The 21,119-nt window shown below is 48.1% G+C and overlaps 1 pseudogene; it reads left to right on the forward strand.

Moving 5' to 3' along the window:
- Positions 1 to 200: 200 nt before the first annotated feature.
- LOC143436642 (galectin-1 pseudogene) lies at positions 201 to 1,043 on the forward strand (annotated as a pseudogene).
- The last annotated feature ends 20,076 nt before the right edge of the window (positions 1,044 to 21,119 follow it).

Genomic DNA, 21,119 nt, shown 5'->3' on the forward strand with positions numbered 1-21,119 from the left:
TTTACGCATGTACTTGACCCACTAAAGATATTTAACACATATTTGCTGAATAGTTTAGTTACAATATAGACTACAGAAATAAATCTAGAACACAGCAAAGATTTATATACAAATCTTTGTGGCAGTTTCATTTTCTGTCTTTGACACAGAGTCTTGCCAAGTAACTCGGGCCAGCTCTGAACCCATATCTTCCTCCTACCTGAGCCTCTAAAGTGATGAAATTACAGGTTTGATATTAAAAGATAAAAAGCATGCAAGCCATTGAAAGAACCATACAGTGTTCTCAGACCACAAAATGGATGCAGAAACCAATCGCAGAAAAATAGCTGGGAAAACCTCAAACACTTGAGGATTAAATAGCAGGCAGTAAAGAAGAGTAGAGTCAAAAGAAAAATCCCAAGAGAAATTAAAAGGTACTCAAACCTAAATAAAAATGGAGATCTCTCTGGTGGAGTCTTCTGACAACCGGTGGAGTGGGCCTCAGGAATCTCTCCCTCCCTTTACTTATTGCCTGTGGTTTGGTAGCAACCTGAATCTCAAACCTAGGAAGTGTCTCAGAGTTCGGCGAGAGCTGGCTCCCTGATGCCAAGAGCTTGTGCTGAACCTTGGAAACAACAGCAACAACTGTGCCTACCCTTCAACCCCCGCTTCAACACCCATGGGGATGGCAACCCATTGTGTATGTGACAACAAGGATGAGGGAGCCTGAGGAACCGAACACTAGCAGTCTACCTACTTCCAGCCTGGGAGCATCATGGAGGTGTGTGTCACCTTTGACCAGGCTGACCTGACCATCAAGCTGGCAGACTGGCATGAGTTCAAGGTCCCCAAACTCCTCAACATGGATGCCATAAGCTACATGGCAGCAGATGGTGACTTCAAGATTCAGTGTGTGGCCTTTGCATGAAGCCAGCCAGCCCATAGCCCTCAATAAAGTCTCTGCTCCCCCTAAACAAACAAAGAATGGAAATCCAACTTATCACAATTGTGGGTTAAAACTGCTCAATTTTCTGAAAGATATAGCTAGACAAAACTCATACAGGGAGAAATATAGAAACTGGTAGACATATAGCTATTTGGCAGATGAAATCAATAATTAATAATCTTTCAAAACAGAAGGCAAACCAGGTTCATAATGGTCCACGGATAAATTTTATCAGATATTTAAGGCAGAAATTATACTAATTTTCTACAGTAATTTTTAGGAGATAGGGAGAAATGGGAAGTAACACTTCTTAAATAATTCTATGATGCCAATGTCACCTAAAGCCGGACTGTGATGCAGAAAAAGGAGACTGATTATTTCCCATGAACATAGATTCTAAAATATTCAGTGCAATTTTATCAAACCAAAGCCAACAATATATAAAGGTAATTATATATTTAAATTCAGTGGGATTTCTCTCAGCAATTCGAAGCTGTTCAGCTTGTGAAAATTAATCAAAATGTCATCCATCACTGCAACAAGCTAAGAACAATTAAAAATCATATGATCATATCAAGAGCTGACACAGAACAATTGACAAAATTCAGCACTTGGGAAGGGGAATGTATCTTAGTTGGTAGAGTGCTTTCCTGGTATTCACAAACCCTGGGGTGCCCTCTGTAGCACCCATAAAAACAAGCCATGGTGGAACACTTCTGTAATCTGAGCACTTGGGAGGCAGAAGCAGGAGAATCAGAAGTTCAAGCTCATCCTTGACTGTAGCAAGTTTGAAGTTAGTTTAGGATATACATGACACTCTCAACCAACCAATCAATACACTAGCCAATTAACAAGCAAGCAATCTAACACTCTATTCCTGACCCCTCTCCCCCAAATTCTGTAAATTAGGAACACAGGGGTATTTCCTCAACTTGAAAAGATACCTACAAAAAGCCACATAGCTAACAACTTACTAATGAGAAACACAAAGCTTTCTAACCAAGAGAAGGAACCAAAGAAGCCCCACCCCAGTGCTTTTCCTTTCTTCCTTCCTTCCTTCCTTCCTTCCTTCCTTCCTTCCTTCCTTTCTTTCTTTTTTTTTTTTTTTTAGATTTATTTATTTTATGTATGTTACAGATGGTTGTGAACCACCATGTGGTGCTGGGAATTGAACTTAAGACCTTTGGAAGGACAGTCAGTGCTCTTAACCACTGAGCCATCTCTTCAGCCCAGCCCACTGCTTTTCAACACTGTATTAGAAAGTCATAGGGAATGTATTAAGACATGAAAAGGAAATAGAAATGCATGCAGATTAGGAAGGAAGAAATAAACTTATTTTTGTTGCGGGTGACATGATTCATAGAGAAAACCCAATTGAATTGACAAAGAACTAGAACCCACACATGATCGAAAGGTTTCAGGATACAATAATACAAAACCATAACCTGCCTCCCTATATTCTAGCCCTGAACAAGAGGATTTGAAATCAACCCAATTAGCATAGGGCTGGCATGTGGGCTGCACATGTACGTAGTTGGCAGGGTTATATATATAGTCACTATTGGGGCTACATATAATCAGTGTCATCAGACCAGCACACACACTCGGGTCATCTCTGCTGTAAGACAAAGAGAGGATCTGAGCTCTGATGAAGTATTCTGGTCCCAGAAATGGTGGTAAAGGTTAGGAGTGGTGTCTCTATGTGTGTATGGAATTAGGAGGAGGAAGAGTTAAGGAAAGGAAACAACCAGAGGGAACAGAGAGAAGACACATCAGTGACCCAGACGGTCCCATGCTCTTTTCAAGAATATACCCTCAGCTTCCTAACTTTCTTTCACCAGGCTCTACCACGTCTAGTTTTCTTTTTTCTAATCTAGTCTAATATGTAGACTGGAAGCAGGATTTCATGCAGCAGCAGCTGGCCTTGAACTTCTGGTCTTGTCTCAACATTCTGAGTGTTGGAGTCACTGGGAAAGACCAACACATTTCTCATGCTGTGCTGGCAATCCAACCCAGGGCTTCCTGCACACCAGGAAAGCACTCTCTCAACAGAGCTACATTCCAGCCCTAGGCCCTATCTCTTAAACATTCTACCATCCCCAATAATGCTATGGCTGGCTGGGTGCATTATACTGGTAAATTTTCATTTGGTTCTAGATGTGTGGTTGTCCCTCATCCCATTTCAAACGCAAGCATGTTTGCCTCAAAGTGTCCTCCAATGCCCTTTCCTCAGGGTGGGCTGCTTAAACACTATGTCCTTGAGAGCAGCTAGAAGTTAAGTCAGTTCCAACAGAGGCGTCTATTGTTGATTCCACGATATTAAAAGTGCCTGCAGTACAATGGGAAGGAGCTCATCCATGGAACACTTAGCTGAGAACTGTAGTTGACTGCCTTGACTTCCTCAGTCTCTGTGGGACGATTGAGTGCCTGCTAAGATTTGAAGATGTTATCTCTCTCTCTGTCTCTCTCTCTCCTCTTTTACTCTGGCTTGTTTTATTCTTAATAGACACACTCATTCACAACTTGAAATGTGCTATCGTAGGTCATTCTCTGGGCACTACAGAACAGCCAAGGACTAAAACCTTCAACATGGCGTTCTTAAGGAAACAAGGTATCTAAACTACAGCAGCCTTCAACCCAGGCCTCAGTGCATGTGGCTGAGGCCATGCGAGTCCTCCCAGTGGGACATCTATTTCAGGAAACCTTCCTGTGAGATCCAGGGATTCTGTGCCTGGATGTCCGTTCAAGCTGAAGATGGAAGAGGCTCCTTCTCTCTGGATCCTAAATTGCCTCAGCCTCATGCCACAGTTTTAGGTGTGCAAGGAAAAGAAAATGCCCACTGTGCCACGCCCCACTCTTCCACGCCCCTGAGGCTTGAGGGTCTGATAATAGTAGCTAGCCTCCCTGGACATAATGCAGACATCTCCCTCACCTGGACATTCTTGGGCTTTTCCATGCCTCTGGGAAGCTCTATGCTGCCAAATCAATCTTCCTTCAATGGATGTGATTATGTGGACTCCTTTCCCTGCCCTAACCCTTCTATGATTTCTGTTTACCTACAGACTCAAAGACATATTTTAGAGAGAGGCACGGAGCCCTGGGGCTGCAAGCTTCTACCTCCTACTCACTCACACATTCTTGTACTCCTGTGTAATCTGACTACTTAGAAGCCCCTCCCACCCCCTCCCCCGCCAAGCGCATCCTGCCCCCTCCTGCTGGTTTTTTTTTTTTTTTTTCTTTCTCTTTTTCTGCCCTTGTCCTTTAAGGCCCATCTGAATCCTTCCTTCAGGTTCTCCAACCCCAGGGAGTGGTTCTTCTCCGCTCAAAGCCTTCCATAAATGCCACAAGGTCCGGTTGTTGTCCTGTATGTAACACCCACCCTTGGCAGCCCTCCTCCCCTCTCACTGAACTGTTGGCTGAGTTCAAGCGGGCCTTAAGTGTTCCTTACTTTGCCAGGCAGACTCCAGATATAAAGTGGGTGCTGGCTCCCCTCTTCCACTACCCAGCAGTCGTCAATCTTTCTTGAGTGTGAGGCCAGGGGGAATGCAGTGTGTTTACAGCCAGTTCATCCATCTCCTCCCCCAGCACACCCAGAGGGCTAACTGTGTGACCTTCTCCATCTGTGCTTCATTCTCTCTCTCTCTCTCTGTCTCTCTCTCTCTCTCTCTCTCTCTCTCTCTCTCTCTCTCTCTCTCTCTCTCTCTCTCTCTCTCTCTCTCTCTCTCTCTCTCTCTCTCACTTTTCTCTTCATATGTAGGGTCTTGGAGCTTGTTCAGAAGCCTGGCCTGGCTGGGGAGAAGGCCACTCAGTTATATTTAGGCTAGCAGAGACATCAATTTTAAGGCTCTTTAAAAATAAAATCCTGTTTCAACTGGATTCTCAAGCATGTTCCCACTGACTCCTTGCAAGAAGCTCATCTGCCTCCTGCAGGCCCCCAGTCACGATTATAGACCCTTCATGTGGCCCACACATGTGTGAGCATGTGTGTTAGGATGTCAGCTAACAGTTGTCCTCCCTGCCCAGTTCAAAGAAGGGCTTTTCTCCCTTCCTCAGGTCTTCCTTCACCGGTCTGCTGTCTCCTTTCTGTCCCAGAGGAGCTTGTGACTTCTCAGAGGCTTTTCTCTCGCCAATAGCCAGAATCTGACCTGTTACCAGAGAAGGTACTGACTCCTCCAGTTTCTGCTCCCTGTTCTTCTCCGTTCTAAACTCTAGGGTCAGCAGCAAACAAGGCAAAGGGCAAAAGCTTGCAACTGGGCTAGAATGTGACTTGGGGCTTTGAATGCATGTTCCCTGTGGGTGGCCTGTGTGTGCAGGTGTGCGCCTAGGAGACATACTGAGGCTGCATGAGAAGAGGCACTCGTGTGAATGCCAGGCCGACCCTTCCTACTCCTTCTGTTGGCCCTGTAGCCCTGTTCCTTTCCATCTCCACTGATGAAACACTTCTTTATGTCTTATTCACATCCTGTCTTGACTACCACAATTGTCTCCTTGCCGGGCCCACATGTCTCTTGTCACCAATGGGATCCAAATGTTGCTGACACAATAATCTCGCTGCCTTCGAGCTGCAATCGAATTCCTCCGCTTTTGCAAATTCTTCTCTCTTCCCTTTGCTAGGAGAATCACACGAGGGCCACCGTCTTTCAGGGCCTCCCCACCCCTTCTCTCTTGGCTTTCTGGCTGCCTTTTCTCTCACCCTGTTGCTGTGCTGACATCACAGGGCCTTTCAGAATTCGGACAACACCCCCAGTGTTGTCTCTTCAGCCAGCAAACGCACACCAAGAGTGGCAGGAACGCCTCTGGGCACTAGAAGCTGAGAGCAGCAGACCACACAAAACAAACAACGCACCAAGAATCAGAAATGCTACATATGCAGCTGAAGTCGTGGGTCCTCTTTGGTTGGTGATTTAGTCCCTAGGAGCTCTGAGGGGTCTGGCTGGTTGATATTGTTGTTCTTTGGGGTTGAAAACCTCTTCAGCTCCTCCAGTCCTTGCTTTGGGATCCTGGTGCTCAGTCCAGTGGCTGGCTACAAGCAGGGGAGGGGTGTGTGGAGGGGAAACTGGGAAAGGGGATAACATTTGAAAGGTAAATAAATAAATAGGATATCCAAAAAAAAAAGAAAAGAAGGGAAAAGAAAAGAATCAGAAATGCCTGGGAGAAGAGGGAAGCAGAGAGGGGCTAGTGAGTAGTCTGGGAAGGTCTCTCTGAGGCCTGGGATCTTCTCTCTACTTTCCTCAGTGACGGTCCCTGGGGCAGAGAGCCCTGGCCTCCTTTTCTCTTTGTTTCCTTTGTGCTTATCTGGATTGGAAGGCAGTGGCCCAGCTCTGCTTCATCAGGAGACCCATTACAGTCTTGGCTCACCCAAGATAACCTAGGGCTGGAAGAAACCAGCACGCACCCACCTTCCCTCATTTCGACTCCATTTCCACTCCCTTTCCACTTCCTATCCAGAGCACTGAGTGATTAAACGTGATTAAGTATGGCTGACTAGTGCGTCCCCTGCCTGAGTGTCCTACGGACATTTAATGTCTCCCCTCCTCTAAATTAGAGAGCATCTCCAGGCAGTGGTGACCCAAAGCTGATTCCACCAACACACATAGATCCTTCTCTTCTTACAAAGTGCAGCAGAACCCGTGGCATGGATGCTTGGTGACAAGGGACACCATCTTTCTTTTCAAACAAGACAGAAAAAGAAAAAGCACCCCGTGATGCTTCTGTGAATAATTACATTAGCAAGTGAAATAACTATCCTAGAATTGGTAGTAATAAATGTTGTTACTGCTTTAAAAAAACCAATCAAACAACGTTGTATATGTGTGCAAGAAGAAGAGGGACAGGAGTGGAGCAAGATGCAGCCAGGGGTAAGTTTAGGCTGAGAGTAGGGTATGAATGGCTCACCTCTCCACAGGCGCTCTCTCTGGTGGTCAGCTGACCACACAGGGTCCCTTCTCCAGGTTTCTTAGTGTGGTCTAGTTCAGATCTACCCTGACCAGTGCAATCATTGTTACCTACCGGGAGCTGATGGGCACAATATGTAAACATGTCATGCAAAAAATGTACAAAGAGTGAACATAAGCTATTTCGCAATTTTTAAAATTTCAGTTGGAGGTTGAAATAACATTCTGAGGTCAAATAAAATGTATTAGTTATTAACTCTAGTAAGCACATATGATAGAAATAAAAAATGAATTACAAAACATATTATTCGAAAGAGATTTTTGTTTATATTGTGTGTGCCTGGGAATGTGTGCACACATAGAGAAGCCAGACGTTGACCTTTGATGTTTTCCTCAGTTGCTCTCCATATTATATTTTTTAAGTTAAAAAAAAAAAAAGTTTAGAGGCTAGAGAGATAGCTCAGTGGTTAAGAGCACTGACTGCTCTTCCAGAGGACCTGAGTTCAATTCCCAGTACCCACATATGATATTCCCAACCGGTTGTAACTACAATGTCAGGGGATGCAATACCCTCTTCTGGCCTCTGAAGGCACTAAGCATGCACATGTTATATACACACAGGCAAACCTTCTATATGCATAAAAACAACAAGCAAACAAAAACAGGTGTATGTGTGTGTGTGTGTGTGTGTGTCTGTGTGTGTGTGTCTGTGTGTGTGTGTGTGTCTGTGTCTGTGTGTGTGTGTCTGTGTCTGTGTCTGTGTCTGTGTCTGTGTGTGACGTAGGTGTCCACAGAGGCCAGAAGGGATCCTTGCATCTTCTGGAACTGAAGCTACAGGCCATGTGTGGGGAACTCAGGTCCTCTAGAAACACTATTTGCTCTCTACTACCAAGCCATCTCTCTAGCACCTTCACTTTAAGGGTTGAAACAGGGTCTCTCGTTGAGCCTGAATGAACGAGACGGGGAGTGAGTTCCAACCCTCCTGCGGTCTCTACCTCCACAGCACTGGGAAAATAGACCATCTGTGCTGCGTGCTAGTGGCTTCTTCATGTGGGTTTTTCCAGACTCCGGTCCTTAATACCTGCATGGCAATCACTCATGAGCCATCCTCTGAATCCTGAATTCTTAAAATTAATGTCATCTGTTTTTTTCCCTCTTCTCACCCTGGCAAGTAGAAAATGTTTAGATTGCGTGTATAGCTTCCCCTTGCAGCTTGCTTGCTTTACATTTTTTTTTACCAATAACTGCCCAGCTGAGTATCAGAACTGTGGTTTAGAAACAATGGTGTGAAGCTGTTGCCCTGTGTTTGGTGGTCATGTTGCCCAGAACTCCCTCTCCCGTGTAAAGGAGGCAAAAGCAAAATTTCCTGGAAGAAATAAGGGCTATTCTGGGGGAAAGGAAGGTCGGGGTGGGGTGGGATACAGAGGGCGGGGATGTGGGAGGAGCCCCATCCATTAGTTAGTCTTGTCCTGCTCATCTGTGATTGGATCAGATCGCCCATTCATCTGAAATTGCAGGGAGGCCCTCATTCAATCACCCTAAGTGGAATCTGATCTTTATCTCGGGATAAACATTCCAAATGGAAGGTGAGTGCTTCAAGATAAGGGAGATAAGAAAGCCATATGGCCCTGTCACTGGAGGCTCCCCGGGGCTTATTCCTATAAGGATTAATGAGTCTGAAGGGGGATCTCATAAAGTCCTGTCTCTTGAGAAGGCAGGGCCTCTCAAACTCCTATGAGGGCATGTGAACTGTCCACAGACATAGAAGGCTAGAACTCAGACCTTGTTATGGCAGCTCTCCGGTCTCACTGGGGACCTCCCGCCTTCTCTGTCCACCTCTCTTCATTTCGAAAGGTTCAGTATTATCCATGTTTATACTGTACTGAGGATCTCAAACCTGGGTCCCTACCTTGACATAGTAATTCCCTCTGCCCACCTGCATCCCTGTTCATGGATCTGACTGGTAATGTCTGCCAGGATGGTATGGGAGGGGCATTTTCCAGGTTGAGGGTTTTCTCTGGGTCTGTTAGGACTCAGAGACACAAGGAAGCTTGAAATCCCAGGCATGGGGGAGGGCAGGTAATATGAACTCCCAAGGGAAAGGGATCTGGGGCAGAGGAGAGAGTGAGGGGAGAAGGCTGGCTTTCGAGCATGTTCTCTATACCCTGGTTTCACAAGGCACTCCATCCTTCATTCCTCTGGGGCTGCTGCTCCTTCACAGCTGTTCCTGCTCACAGTAGACATCCAGGTTCACGAGTGAGTGCTGCCAGCATTGGGGCAGCTTCCAAACTGGGTCATGGTAACCAATGGTAATAGGAAGAATAGCCTATAGAGTTTGAGGGTCTACTTTATCTCAGTGTCTCCACAGCTCTACAGAGTAAGTATAATTTACCAAGAAGGGAAACTGAGGCTCAGAGAGGCTGAGAAGCCAGCTGAGCCTGCATATGGCGTAAGCACTGTGGCCACTTGTCAAACCCCAAAAGTCATACCTCAGAGTCACAATCTTGTTGCAGAGAGGGACCCGACACTCAATTATTATTTCCTGTCTTCAACAGCCTTGGTCAGTGGCAGGGAATCAGAAAGGACTCTGCCCAGACTCTCCCAGCCCTCACGTTGAACAGCCTCGAGTTAATGTGGGCAGTTGTGCCTGGCTGTCAAGCAAGCCAGTCTGAACTGGATTCCATACTTAACTTGCGGAATAACCCAAGCCTAATGCTCTCCAAACAGCCCTGACCAGGAAGAGACCACCCGCTGGATCCAGAGTCCAGGACATGGCAGGGGGGAAGTGGGAAGAGCTAAAGAGGGAGTGTGGGGCCCCAGAGTTCCAGCCCTGGGTTTCCCTGCTTCAGGCTTTCCCTGGCCAATGGTCTTGGTTTCAGGCTTCTCTGTGCTCTGAGCACATCTAAACATTTGGAGAAAAACAAGAAAGTGAACAATAGGGGCTTGTGGGCTGGAGAACAGGGCTGACTTCCCCCTGGGACTCGAGCGCTGTTCATAAGCTGCTCCAGCTGCACTCTCACGGTTGGGATGTCACTGGGGCCTGGCTGAATTACAGCCTTGTCTTCTACGGGGCCTGCTACTGACTCCTTTCATACCCAGGGAATGCAAATGTTGGTAGGGGGAGCTGAAGCTGCACAGAGAGGAAAGCATGTTTTCCTGTCTGGAATTTGGTAAATCAGATAAAAAGGACACACACAGACACACATACAGGCACACACAGAGAGACACACACAGACAGACACACAGACACACACACAGACACACACACAGACACACACACAGACACACACACACACACACACACACACACATACACACACCTACTTGGCATGGTAGCTCTGCCAAGCTATCCCCTGACAGATGTGTCCTAATCAGAGAAGTTTGTCCCACAGGGGATGTGGGGGGTGGGTCAGCTCTCTATCAAGTGGACTCTGGGCACAGACCCAAGGAGCTCAGAGTCCACAAGACCCAAAGAGCAGAAATGTCTAATGTGTGCCAGAGCAGTTTCACCAGGAGGTGGTAGCACAAGTACCCCATTAGTTATAGCACTGAGGAAGGTGGGCCAAAGGCGGCTCTTCTGAGCTGGCCCCTCTGAGGCTTTTAGACTATTGCTTCTTAGCTTAGGCTGCACGCTCGGACAGAGTGTGTAGTCAAAGTATCAAGATTAGAACAGAAATACAAAACAGAGCCCAGACCCCTCCTCAGCTAGGACTGACCCGTGGCACCATCCATACCCAGTAGGGCTAAGTCTCCTTGTCAGGAGTTCCTCACCTTTGTTCCCAGGACTGGAGGCAGCTTTGAGCAGTGTCCTGTCTGGGTGGCATCCCTGGAACAGGTCCTGGTGTTTTTTGAAGTAGCTGCCCAGACATCTCATCATAGGCTCAGGAGAGTGAATGGCCCTTCTACTAACTTGACACACCCCCCTCCCCGAGCAGTGTTCTGGATCTGAGAGCACTTCTGGGTTGTTTGTGCCCATGGAGAGGAGGAATTTAGCAAGAAGTCTGTGGCTGGAGGATAGTACATTTCCTTTCTGAGAGGATTTGTGAAGGACCATCTGGGGGATGTGGGGAGCTGTGACTGAAGAGATTAGAAGTAAAAAAGTGGGGGGGTGCGTGTGGATTCAGAACAAATGGGTTGACTTCTGGAGAGCAAAGGCAAGGACTTAGTGTCTAAGAATGTCGAAATGGCTCTTAGGTCCCACTAGATGTGTGGTTCCTTCCCTTTCCTGCCCCAAATAGTTTTGGAGACAGAATACTCTCTCTCTCTCTCTCTCTCTCTCTCTCTCTCTCTCTCTCTCTCTCTCTCTCTCTCTCTCTCGCATGTATGTATGTACACTAGAGCAGTGTCTGTGGAAGTCAGGAGGATCCTTTGGAATTGGATTTATGGGTGGTTGTAAGCTGTCACGGGGCTGCTGGGAACCCAATCCAGGTCCTTTGCAAGAGCAGCAGGGTTCTGAACTTGAGCCATTGCTCCAACAGCGAGACACTGTTTCTATGTAGCCCAGGCTGGCCTCAAATTCTCACTCTCCTACATCCGTCTCCAGAGTGCTGAGGTTAACCGAATACATGAACATACCTGGCTCTTAGTCTGTTTGTTGGTCATGTGGTACTGTGAGACCTTCAGTCTCTGCACTTCTCCTGAACTGAGTTCCATTCCTTCCAGCACATTAACACGAGGCTTTGTTCCTTGTTAGGGAGCTGAGCTGAGTCCCACAGGGGCCTTGTCTCTAGGCACCCTGATCCTCTCTTACTCAGTGCTCTCCTGAAAGTCCACTCATCTAACACGAAGAAGGCTAGCAGGCAGCCCGCATGCATGTTTGAAGGGGACACTCTGTTCTTGGAATTGAAACAGCATCACCATTGCATTTCTTCAATCACAATCGCCTCGTATCTTTTCCACCAAGCCTTCCAAATTTTCTATTAAATCAGCGCGGCCTTAGAATTGAGCGGATACATTAAAAGCCCAATCTCACTTGCCTTTGAGACACAATCTTTGACCGTGTATGTCCACAGTTTCATGTGGGCTTTCCTGGTGTGTTCTTTCCCCCTCGCAATTGACTACACAGTTGTCTGGCTTAAATCAAGTGAGCATCTGAGTCAGGCTGAATAGTCCCTCCGTTTAGCGTGCCTAATGACTTCCATCTTTGTTTAAATTACATTAGGTTTGTGAGACCTGCCCTTCGTATCTCCACCATCGGCACTTCAATTTTCCATTTCCATTCATTCTTATGAAAGAACTAAGGTCAAAATGCAAGAAAATATTCAAAGACTCACACAGGCACCACTGAAGAGGCAGCAGGTGATGCTGCAGAGATGGAATTGTTGCTTGGCAGGATGCAGTACCTAGTACCATGGATACCTCAACTGCTTGTTCACCGGGCAACCTGGGACAGCCTGAAGCCAAGGCTTGGCCCAAGAGCTTAGGATGGTGTTATATAAGTCAAGGGAAAACGTATACTACTGCCAGAGTCAGAGGTCGAAGCCAAAGGGGACTGGAATGATTTCATCTTATGAAGCACAACAGGTGTAAATCCTGGCACCTCTCTTTTACTTGGGCAAACATTGCCGTGCAATGAAGCTGTGGGTGAAGGTTGCTCCCCACGGCAGCGTGCACTGTAGACATGGCCAGACACCTTCCAGTATTCCTGAGTGTGGGGATGCATGAAGAGTTGGTCCTAGGACCCAGCACCCTGCTATGCAGCAAGAGAGACTGGGCAAGCTTGTCAGGGAGGTCAGTCAAGCGGCCAAGTTCTAGCCTGCATTTTCCTACAGTACAGCGGCTCCAGACCGCTCTGGTCACTGTGTGACAGGGGAGGGGGCAGGTTGCTATCATCTGCAGAGATAGGGAGCTTACAGCCAACAGAGTGGTGAAAGGACACTTAGTATTCCTTGGAGACATTCTTCAGGAGACCAACAAGTGCCTGGAAACAGATCCCTGGGAAGTCCCTGCCACTTAGCGCTCAGAGCAGGAATTGTGCGGTGTGTTGCTTGTAAACTCTGCAGTTCCAGAGCACATACTGAGACCCTTTCTCCTCAAAGCTTCCTGACTACCAAGACTCTTTCATCAAAGTTTTACTCTTGAGACAGAAATTCCCCACATGTGGAGAACACGTGAGGAAGTGGCAGGCTAGCATGTTAGCGGGACAGAACTCCATCACTGGGCAGGAGGCTGGACCTCCAGCTGCCTCTGCCTTGTCTTTCTGGGTGGCTCAGGACAAGTTATTTTGTTGTCAAAAGAGGGTTGATTTCTGACAAGACAGGTCATCTCTATATTCGGGTATTGATTGGAATGTTGGCAGAATGTGACAATATGTGATGTGGGCAAAACGAACTATGCTTTAAAAAAAAAAAACCTATCTAATAAGATATTTATGCTCTTGCCAGATGGGGAACTTGTTTTTAAATTTTGTATTATTTCTTTCGGTGTGTAGCTGGTATGTTATGTGGTGGTGTGTTTCATAGCTACACATGTGGAGGCCTTAGTTTGAAGCTCGATGTCTTACTCAGTTGTTCCCCACCTCATCTGGTGAGACAGTGACTCTCACTAACCCTGCAGCTTACTCTGTTAGATTGGTGAGGTGTAAAAGCCCCTGCCCATCTTGCCTTTCACAGGACCCGGATTACAATCACCCGCTTACTTTTTACACACTGGGGTCTTCCTGCCAGGACAGCAAGCACTTTATCAACGGAGCCCTCTCTTCGTCTCCAGAGAAATGTCAGTGTGACCCCGGGGCTTATGAGGCATGAATGGCTGGAGGGAGGATTTGTGGGCTCCCATTCAGGGCTGGAAGAAGGACAGCAAACCTAGCAAACTGTTCAAACAGTCCCCAGCCACACCTTCCTCCTTCCTTCACTTGCAAGGGAAGAGATACAGGCATTATTCACAAGGTGGGATATAAAAGGTGCCTTTTAATTAAACTTAAAACCGAGCGTACTTTTTTTCAGAGTGACGGAGGCCCACATTTTGAATTCACAAGACCTCGCTTGAAAGGCAGTTTTTCCTTGACCTTAAAATAAGAAGCAAGGCTAGACAGGTGGGTTTTGTGATTGCTGTTTAGCAAGCCTCCCTAGAGACAACTCAAGAACTCCTTCACCCTCAGCCACAGGAAACCAAACACCTGCGCTGGGAAGAAACTACCTGCGGTCTACAGTGCGGGCCAGCATGACCAGGGAAAGAGGAGAGGGCGGGCAGCTCCGTGCCAGCTGAAAGCCCCCTTTTGTTTGACCTACATCCCAATCTCCCTCTATCTCTCCTCTGGAGGGAGAGGCTGCACCATGGAAGGTGTGGTTTTCCCCAAGGGACCAAAGTAGTCCTATGGCGGCAGGAAGCCAGCCCTTGGCTCTGAGCTTGGGGGAGGAAGAACCACCTCCTCCACCCCAGTCGGGTTAGTTTGCGCTGGAATGCAACGCTTGCTTTTCAAAGTGACCGAGTGATAGGCGCTTTCTAAGTATGTACAGCGATGGTCCGATAAGAAACCAGGCGTGGGGCTTTGCGGGTCAACGCCTCCAGCTCTACTAGTACTGCTCACTGCTGCCTGGGCTGGGGATGATCACTGCTGCCTGGGCTGGGGATGGGGTGACGTCCCCCTTTACAAACTTCCTTATAGAATCTGCTTCCTGCCGGGACCCCTGTTTTTCCATTTCTACTTCTGGAATTAGAAAAAAAAAAAAAAGTAAGATCCCGTCCACCACCCATTTTCCTGTGCCTCCACCCTTAGCTTCCACCACACCTAAACCCAGGTGACCCTGATGGCCAAGGGGACTTGGCGCACCAGCGTCCCCATCCCCATCCCCACAGCCCCCAGCCCCCTCTCGCCTTGCTCGGCCCCACAATGCACCCTTGTACCGGGCCTGCAGCCAGGCTGGGGGATTTGGCGCAGGGATGGGGGGCAATATTCGTCAGATATTTAAAACAGAGCCGAGAGAACAAAGCCGGCCTTGTGCGGCGCGGCGGCGGGAGCCGGGAGCAGGGAACAGCGGGGCCGCGCACGGAGCTTGGCTGGGGCGCGCGGTCCCGCGGGTTCCAGACTTGGTTCTTCTGCGTTCCTCGCGCGCTCGCTGCGTCCGACTGCAAGTGAGGCTAGCTTTCATGCTCGCCACAACATGTTTAATTGAAGAGAGAAAGGAAAGAAAGGAGAGAGAGAGAGAGAGAGAGAGAGAGAGAGAGAGACAGAGAGAGACAGAGACAGAGAGACAGAGAGAGAGAGACAGAGAGAGACACACAGAGAGAGACACAGAGAGAGAGAGACAGAGAGAGAGACACACACACACACACAGAGACAGAGAGAGACACGGAGGGAGGGAGGGAGGGAGGGAGGAAGGGAGAGAGAGACAGAGACAGGGAGTGACAGAGGAGGAGTCAGACACACAGAGAATGAAAGACAGAGACAGCACACAGAGACAGACAGACAGACAGACAGACAGACAGACAGACACAGAACCATTTTTCATGTTTCTGTAGGAAGCATAGGTCATTAAAATAAAATGATAAACCAATCGGGAACTCAGGTTTTAAATGACCCAGACTAACAGGATACTTAGGTCAAAGTGTTTGGGAAAGACGTCTTCTTTGGATGAAAGAAGTGAAATCATTTTGAGGGAACGGGCCCTTTTCTCTTTGTTTATGCTGGATGACCACTCTTTCAGTTTCCTGTTTATTGTCACTTGGGATTTGGGAGCTATGATGGTTATTGTCAAGGCTCAGGCTTTTGTTTGGGGCTGTGGGCTAGCCAGTGTTTGCTTGTTTGTTTGCCTTTTTCAAAAAGGCAAATAGAAGAAGTGTTTGCATGGCACAAAGATGAGATTGTGTCATAAGCTAAGGAATTCTCGAGGGAGGCAGGGTAGCAAATATATTTTGTTGTTATCGAAGAAGGTTGAAGAGCTCTCTTGAGTAGGACTTAAAGTGACTTCGTAGGGGACATATGACGTGCAAGGTTCTGCTTTGCAACAACAAAGACTGCCTCACTAATGCAATGGAGAGACATGCAGAGGCTGGAGGAAGTCAGCATCAGTCTTAGGAATGAGAATCTGGGCTTGATTTACCCAGACAAATGGGAAAGGTAGTTTCAAACAACCAGATGATTCTGTAGCTTTCCAAACAAGGCTCCAGGACCAAAGTCCATTGTGGTTAAATGGACAGCCCTTACAGGGCAAGTCTAAGGAAGTGGAAGCAATCACCAGGTTACAATGAGCTGTGCTCTGCCCACCCTTCCCTGCCTGTGTACACACAGGGGAGATTTATGGCTCTTTCCTTTCTCTTCGTAGCTCAATTGCCAGGTGGTCTGTCATAAGAAATATCCCCACTCCCTGTTTCTGAGCACAGAGCAGAAAGCCCGTATGCTAAGTGTCCACTCAGCTGCTGGGCTGCAGCCCCACAGCAAAGGGATTTTTATGTGACATCATCCTGGCAAGAGGCTCTTTTACCATCCTTGACCTCCACGTCTCCAGGGCAACTGCTGTGGGGACGTCATAGGCAGAAGATCATGACCCGTAGAGGCCACACTTCAGCAAGGACAGATAAACAATTTTACTGCGATGGTCACGTAGCAGGCTCATTCTTAAATACGGGCTGGTTAGGATGATGTAAATGGTTTTTTTCCTCTCTCTTCCACTTTCTGGCTCCAGAACCCTGGGTCTAGGCATAGTCTATGAATGTACCTTGGGGTATGAGGGAAGGGAATAGTGGGGTGGGACTTGGGAGAACTGCTTTCTTTTAGACACAAGGACAAAGTCTCCCAGCCCACAGCCTGGTTTCTTTCTATTTCCCATTCTTACTCTTAGTCTGTCTGCCCCTATTCCTTTTCTCTCCCTGAGGTCATTTTGTCTTTATAGGAAGGTGGTTATTATAGAGAGCTCCAAGATGGCAGCCTTGCTACACTTTTCTCATTGGACCTGGGTAAGCTGTGGTGATATGTTTAACCAAAAGTCTATGATTATTTGGGTAACTCTAGGCCTCCTGCAGCTTGGATCCAGCCTCACATAATGAGCGGCAGCTCTTCTGGGCATTGGGTACATAGATCGTCACCGTGGCTCTGGCCTTAGCAGTCACTGAACTGCAGTGGCAGATCCTCCCTAGAACTGGCTAGCCACGTGGAGTCAGCTTAATCACCGAAGAAGCTGAGTCTAGGGCAGTCAGTGTGTTATACAGCATTGGTTAACTGAACAGGAGTGAAAAGGAGAGTGGAGAGTGAGGATTGTCCAGCACCTCAGGCACTCTGAAGAACTCCAGTTCTCAGCCCTTGTGTCCCCCAGTACCACATGGGCCCAGCCTCACAAAAACTTTTCGTGCTCACTTGCTGCTCCACACACATTGGTCTCAATACACATCCTAGAGTGCAGGCTCTTGCCTTGCTTGCCTTCTTCCGGATTCTCAACGAGAGCAGCATTTCCCAGTGTCTGAACTGTTGGGCTTTTGATCTGAGAGGTTTGATACCTGCTGATATATGGTCTCTGCTTGGGTTCACCCAGGAATCAGCCATGCCATGAAACCTCAGTCTGTGAGGATCACATACTCATTACTGTGGATTAATTACTTGTGGCGAGAGATGCGGGACCTGTTCAGATGTATCCCCAGTAAAGCCACCTCAGGGACATTAAGGGATCCAAAACTGGGTGGGTGGGAGAAAACCTGATATGGGTGTGAGCTCCAACATGCACCCATGGAGCTTCCAGAGACAGCCGAAAACACGCCCTGTGAAGGATCATCCCATGTGTCCAGGATCCCCATCCACTGCCTATCCCGTCTGCGGGAGTGTGTAGTAGACTATGTTGGGGTGGGTAGCAAGGGTGCATGTCAACTTAGGTAGAATGCAGTGCCCACCCAGGGCATGCTCAGAGTTTGGGAGAGGGGGAGTAAAGGACCAATAGACCGTGGGCAGGAGGGGTCTCTTGGTTCCTTCAGCAATCACTCTTCTGTGAGACAGACTTGGCTGAAGAACCGGAAGATGTGGTGAGGAGTGAAGACAGACAAAGGTCCTGTTCTTGGGCAAAGCACTTGGCATTCGGCATAGCTCTCATTACACAGGCAGAGCTTGGCAGACAGCGGGGGGCGGGGGGAGGGGGTGCGGGGGGGGGGGGATTGTGGCATCCCTTCATTACATCATCCTTTGACTTCAGTCAAGGCCTATGCTGCGAAGTGAGAATGAACTAGATGGATGCAGCTCCATCACTATTGGCTGTGTGACCCTGGGCATTACTGTTATCTCTGCAGTTCTTGTCTTTAGCTAAACGGCACTTCACTCAGGGTTGGAAGGGGATTCCACAGGCTCAAACACTTAACCCACAACCTGGCAACTGAAAGTGCTTAGGAACCTCTCCCTCCACCCAGGCTTCTCACAGGATATAGGAGACTGTGTCTGCCATATTCTGACATCACAACAGTTCGTGCTTAGGAAACAGAAGAGATAATTATTCCGGGCCTCTTCCGTGTCCCCTTCGCCCGAGAAAGAGACACGTGAGGCAGTGTTCGGGTAGTTACTACAGCGAGGCTTTATTCTTGTATCAGCAGAAGCGGAAAAGACCCCAAGCCCGGGAAAGGCACTGCTATATGTACCCTAGAGTGGCGTGTTCACTTCTGATTGGCTATTCACTCATTACCCATATTACGCCCCGGGATGGGCAGTGGCTTTGGCGCGCTTTTGCCTTTTGCACCTGCGCAGTTAGTTGTTTACTTGTGTGAGCACAGGATGTCCGTGCCATCTTGTAATGGCGAATGCTGTCAAGCTCACCTTGGCTCCTAACAGATAATGGAAGAAGAGGCGGGAAGAGGATTTAGGTTAAGGGGCTCTTGGTCCTCAGGAAGCACTCCAGTCCTGTACCCACCCTCAAGTCCCATCCAATCCCTCCTCAGCCTCTGCCCGTGACAGTCCTAGTGGCCTCAGGAGAGCTGTGATTGGGAGCCCAGCTTCCATCGTTCCTCTTAGCGTCCCATAACCATAGTTCTTTTACTTGAGGAAGACTGGGCAGATGGGAAGATGGTATCACGAGGGAGACATGCTTCTGAGAGGAGGTAGAAGCCCACCCATGGATTTTCATTGTCTTTGCCAAATAGCCTCCACTGTGAAGCCATGTGCAAGGTGCAAACATCTCCATCTGCACAGGAAGGCATGAGTTAGAACCCCAGATCCTTTCCAAGCAACACACACATCCACGTCTCGGCATCCAGATGGCGCTGAGAACCACTCACTCTGGCTTGGAATTTATTCTCTGTCGAGGTACTTCAATCTCTGCGGGGAGAGTAATTTTCTTGAAAAAGTGTTCACCTCATCTTCCAGGGGTCCATTTCCTGCTCAGCTGGCTCCAGGTGAGTGAAGTTCCCTGGGCTGGATTCCAAACCCTTGGTGTTTCCAACCCAGAGGGGGCCATACCTGTTGTAAATCTTGTTTCTCCTTGAAGTAATTCAACAGAAGGAAGACAATGGAATCTTCCATAGTATACCTCAGTCATTTGCTTTTCCCTGTCAGCTAACCTCAGGACCCCAAAGTAAAACAAAACACAGTGCTTCACTGGTCTGCCTCATTAGCGTATCTGATCAACTGAGAAACACCTAGTTAGAATGTATAGGGAGTGACGGCTTATTTTCCTCTCCAGATATAATTCTTTGGACTCTCCACGCAGGGTCACTACACACTCACATGGCATTGGTGGTCAATCTTATCGAAGGCGCCCCTTCTGGGTGGACACAGACATCTGAGGGCACAGTTTACCTAGAGGGGCTTCTGCCCCCATCTGCTCCCTGAGTAAACATTGCCTGTAAGGCTGCACATGGTGTGCCTCACACTGTCACTTCACTAGCTGGTGCTTCTCTTCTGGGGAAGGTACTTACTGGAGGGGCAGACAGCTGAGGAGCCTTTGTGTACATTTGACACAGGTTTCCAGAGGCCTAAGAGAGACACCTTAATGTGGGCATGTTTTGAGGGCTGAGGGAATTTGGAAATGTTTTATGGTAAAGGCTCAATTTTCCTGGGACAGAAGACTAGCCTTTTGAAGTTAAGGTAATCATGGTGGATGAAACAGCTGGTCAGTTCGACATAATCCTGCCTAGAAACTTGACAGCAAATACCTTTGGGGTTGCGCATTGCATTTGGATGCTTTAAGGGAATTCCCAAGAACCATCAGCCTCTTTTGAGAAAAGAGAGGTGAGGTTCATGATGCTACTCTCCCTCCTCAAGAGTTTGGCCTGTGGTTAGGACATCTGGGCCCAGGGAGTTTGAACATATCTCTGCTTTCAGTTCTAAATCCTCACCTGTCAAGAGGCTTGCTCTCCCTGCTTTGATGAATCCATTTACAGAGTTCCTCATGGTGTGGTCTGGGGGCCAAAGGGGCAAGCCTGGAAGGCTCCCCGCAGGATCTCAGGGATATCATCTTCCCCAGCTGCGACCCAGCATAAGCACCTCTAAAACCAAAGGAACCACACACAGCACGCCCACATGTATGGTCCTCAGGAGGATCGATGGCGTCCGGTTTAGTTCGATGTTTTTTAAGTGGACACTTAGTAGACCCAGCATCAGGTTCTACCAGGAAGTGCAGAGGCCCATGCTCATTTGCCAACCCATTTCACAGATTTTACTGGGTAGCTACCATGTGACAGCTCTTGGTTAGGCTCTGGGTGAGCAGCAAGTGAGAAAAGGTCCTCTGGCTACAGTTGAAATGCCTTTTTTTCTGACCACCTCCTCATCAGCTGGGAAGCCTGGGCACGCTCCCTTTTGGAAAACAGCATCCACATTAGCTGTTCAACGTATTCTGTTTTCCCCACTAAACTCAGCTTAGAAGGAGAGGGACCTGGTCTCCGGAATTGGCACTCACACTGGTACAGTGTGGACCTCGCTGACATAGGCTGGGTAACCTAGCTTGTTGCATAGTGAACTAGAAGTCAGGAAGATTTTCTTCTAGTGATGGAAACCCAGCCTCTGTGGAGGGTCTGTCTCCAAGTGTGAGTCAGAATGTCAGGGATGCTAGGACAAGGGGTCCCTGGAGGTTGAAATGGCAAAGCGATAACCAGAGAACAGCAGACAAAGAGGACATCTTTATCCAAGTACTTGTGGTATGTGTGTGTGTGTGTGTAAGTGAACATGCACTGGAGCATGAAAGTCAACCTTGGATGTCCTTTTTGAGACAGGCACTCTTATTGGTCTACAGTACACCACATAGGCTGGACTGGCTGGACAGGAAGCCCAGACATGGATCCATCTCAGCCTCTCCCGGGCTGGGATTACAAGTGTGCACTGCCTCACCTAGGTAGGTTCTGGGCATTGGATCCAGCTCCTTAGGCTTGCATAGACAAGCATTTTGCCAACTCCAGAC

The sequence above is a fragment of the Arvicanthis niloticus genome, chromosome 23 (genome assembly GCF_011762505.2).
Source record: "Arvicanthis niloticus isolate mArvNil1 chromosome 23, mArvNil1.pat.X, whole genome shotgun sequence".
Taxonomy (NCBI): domain Eukaryota; kingdom Metazoa; phylum Chordata; class Mammalia; order Rodentia; family Muridae; genus Arvicanthis; species Arvicanthis niloticus.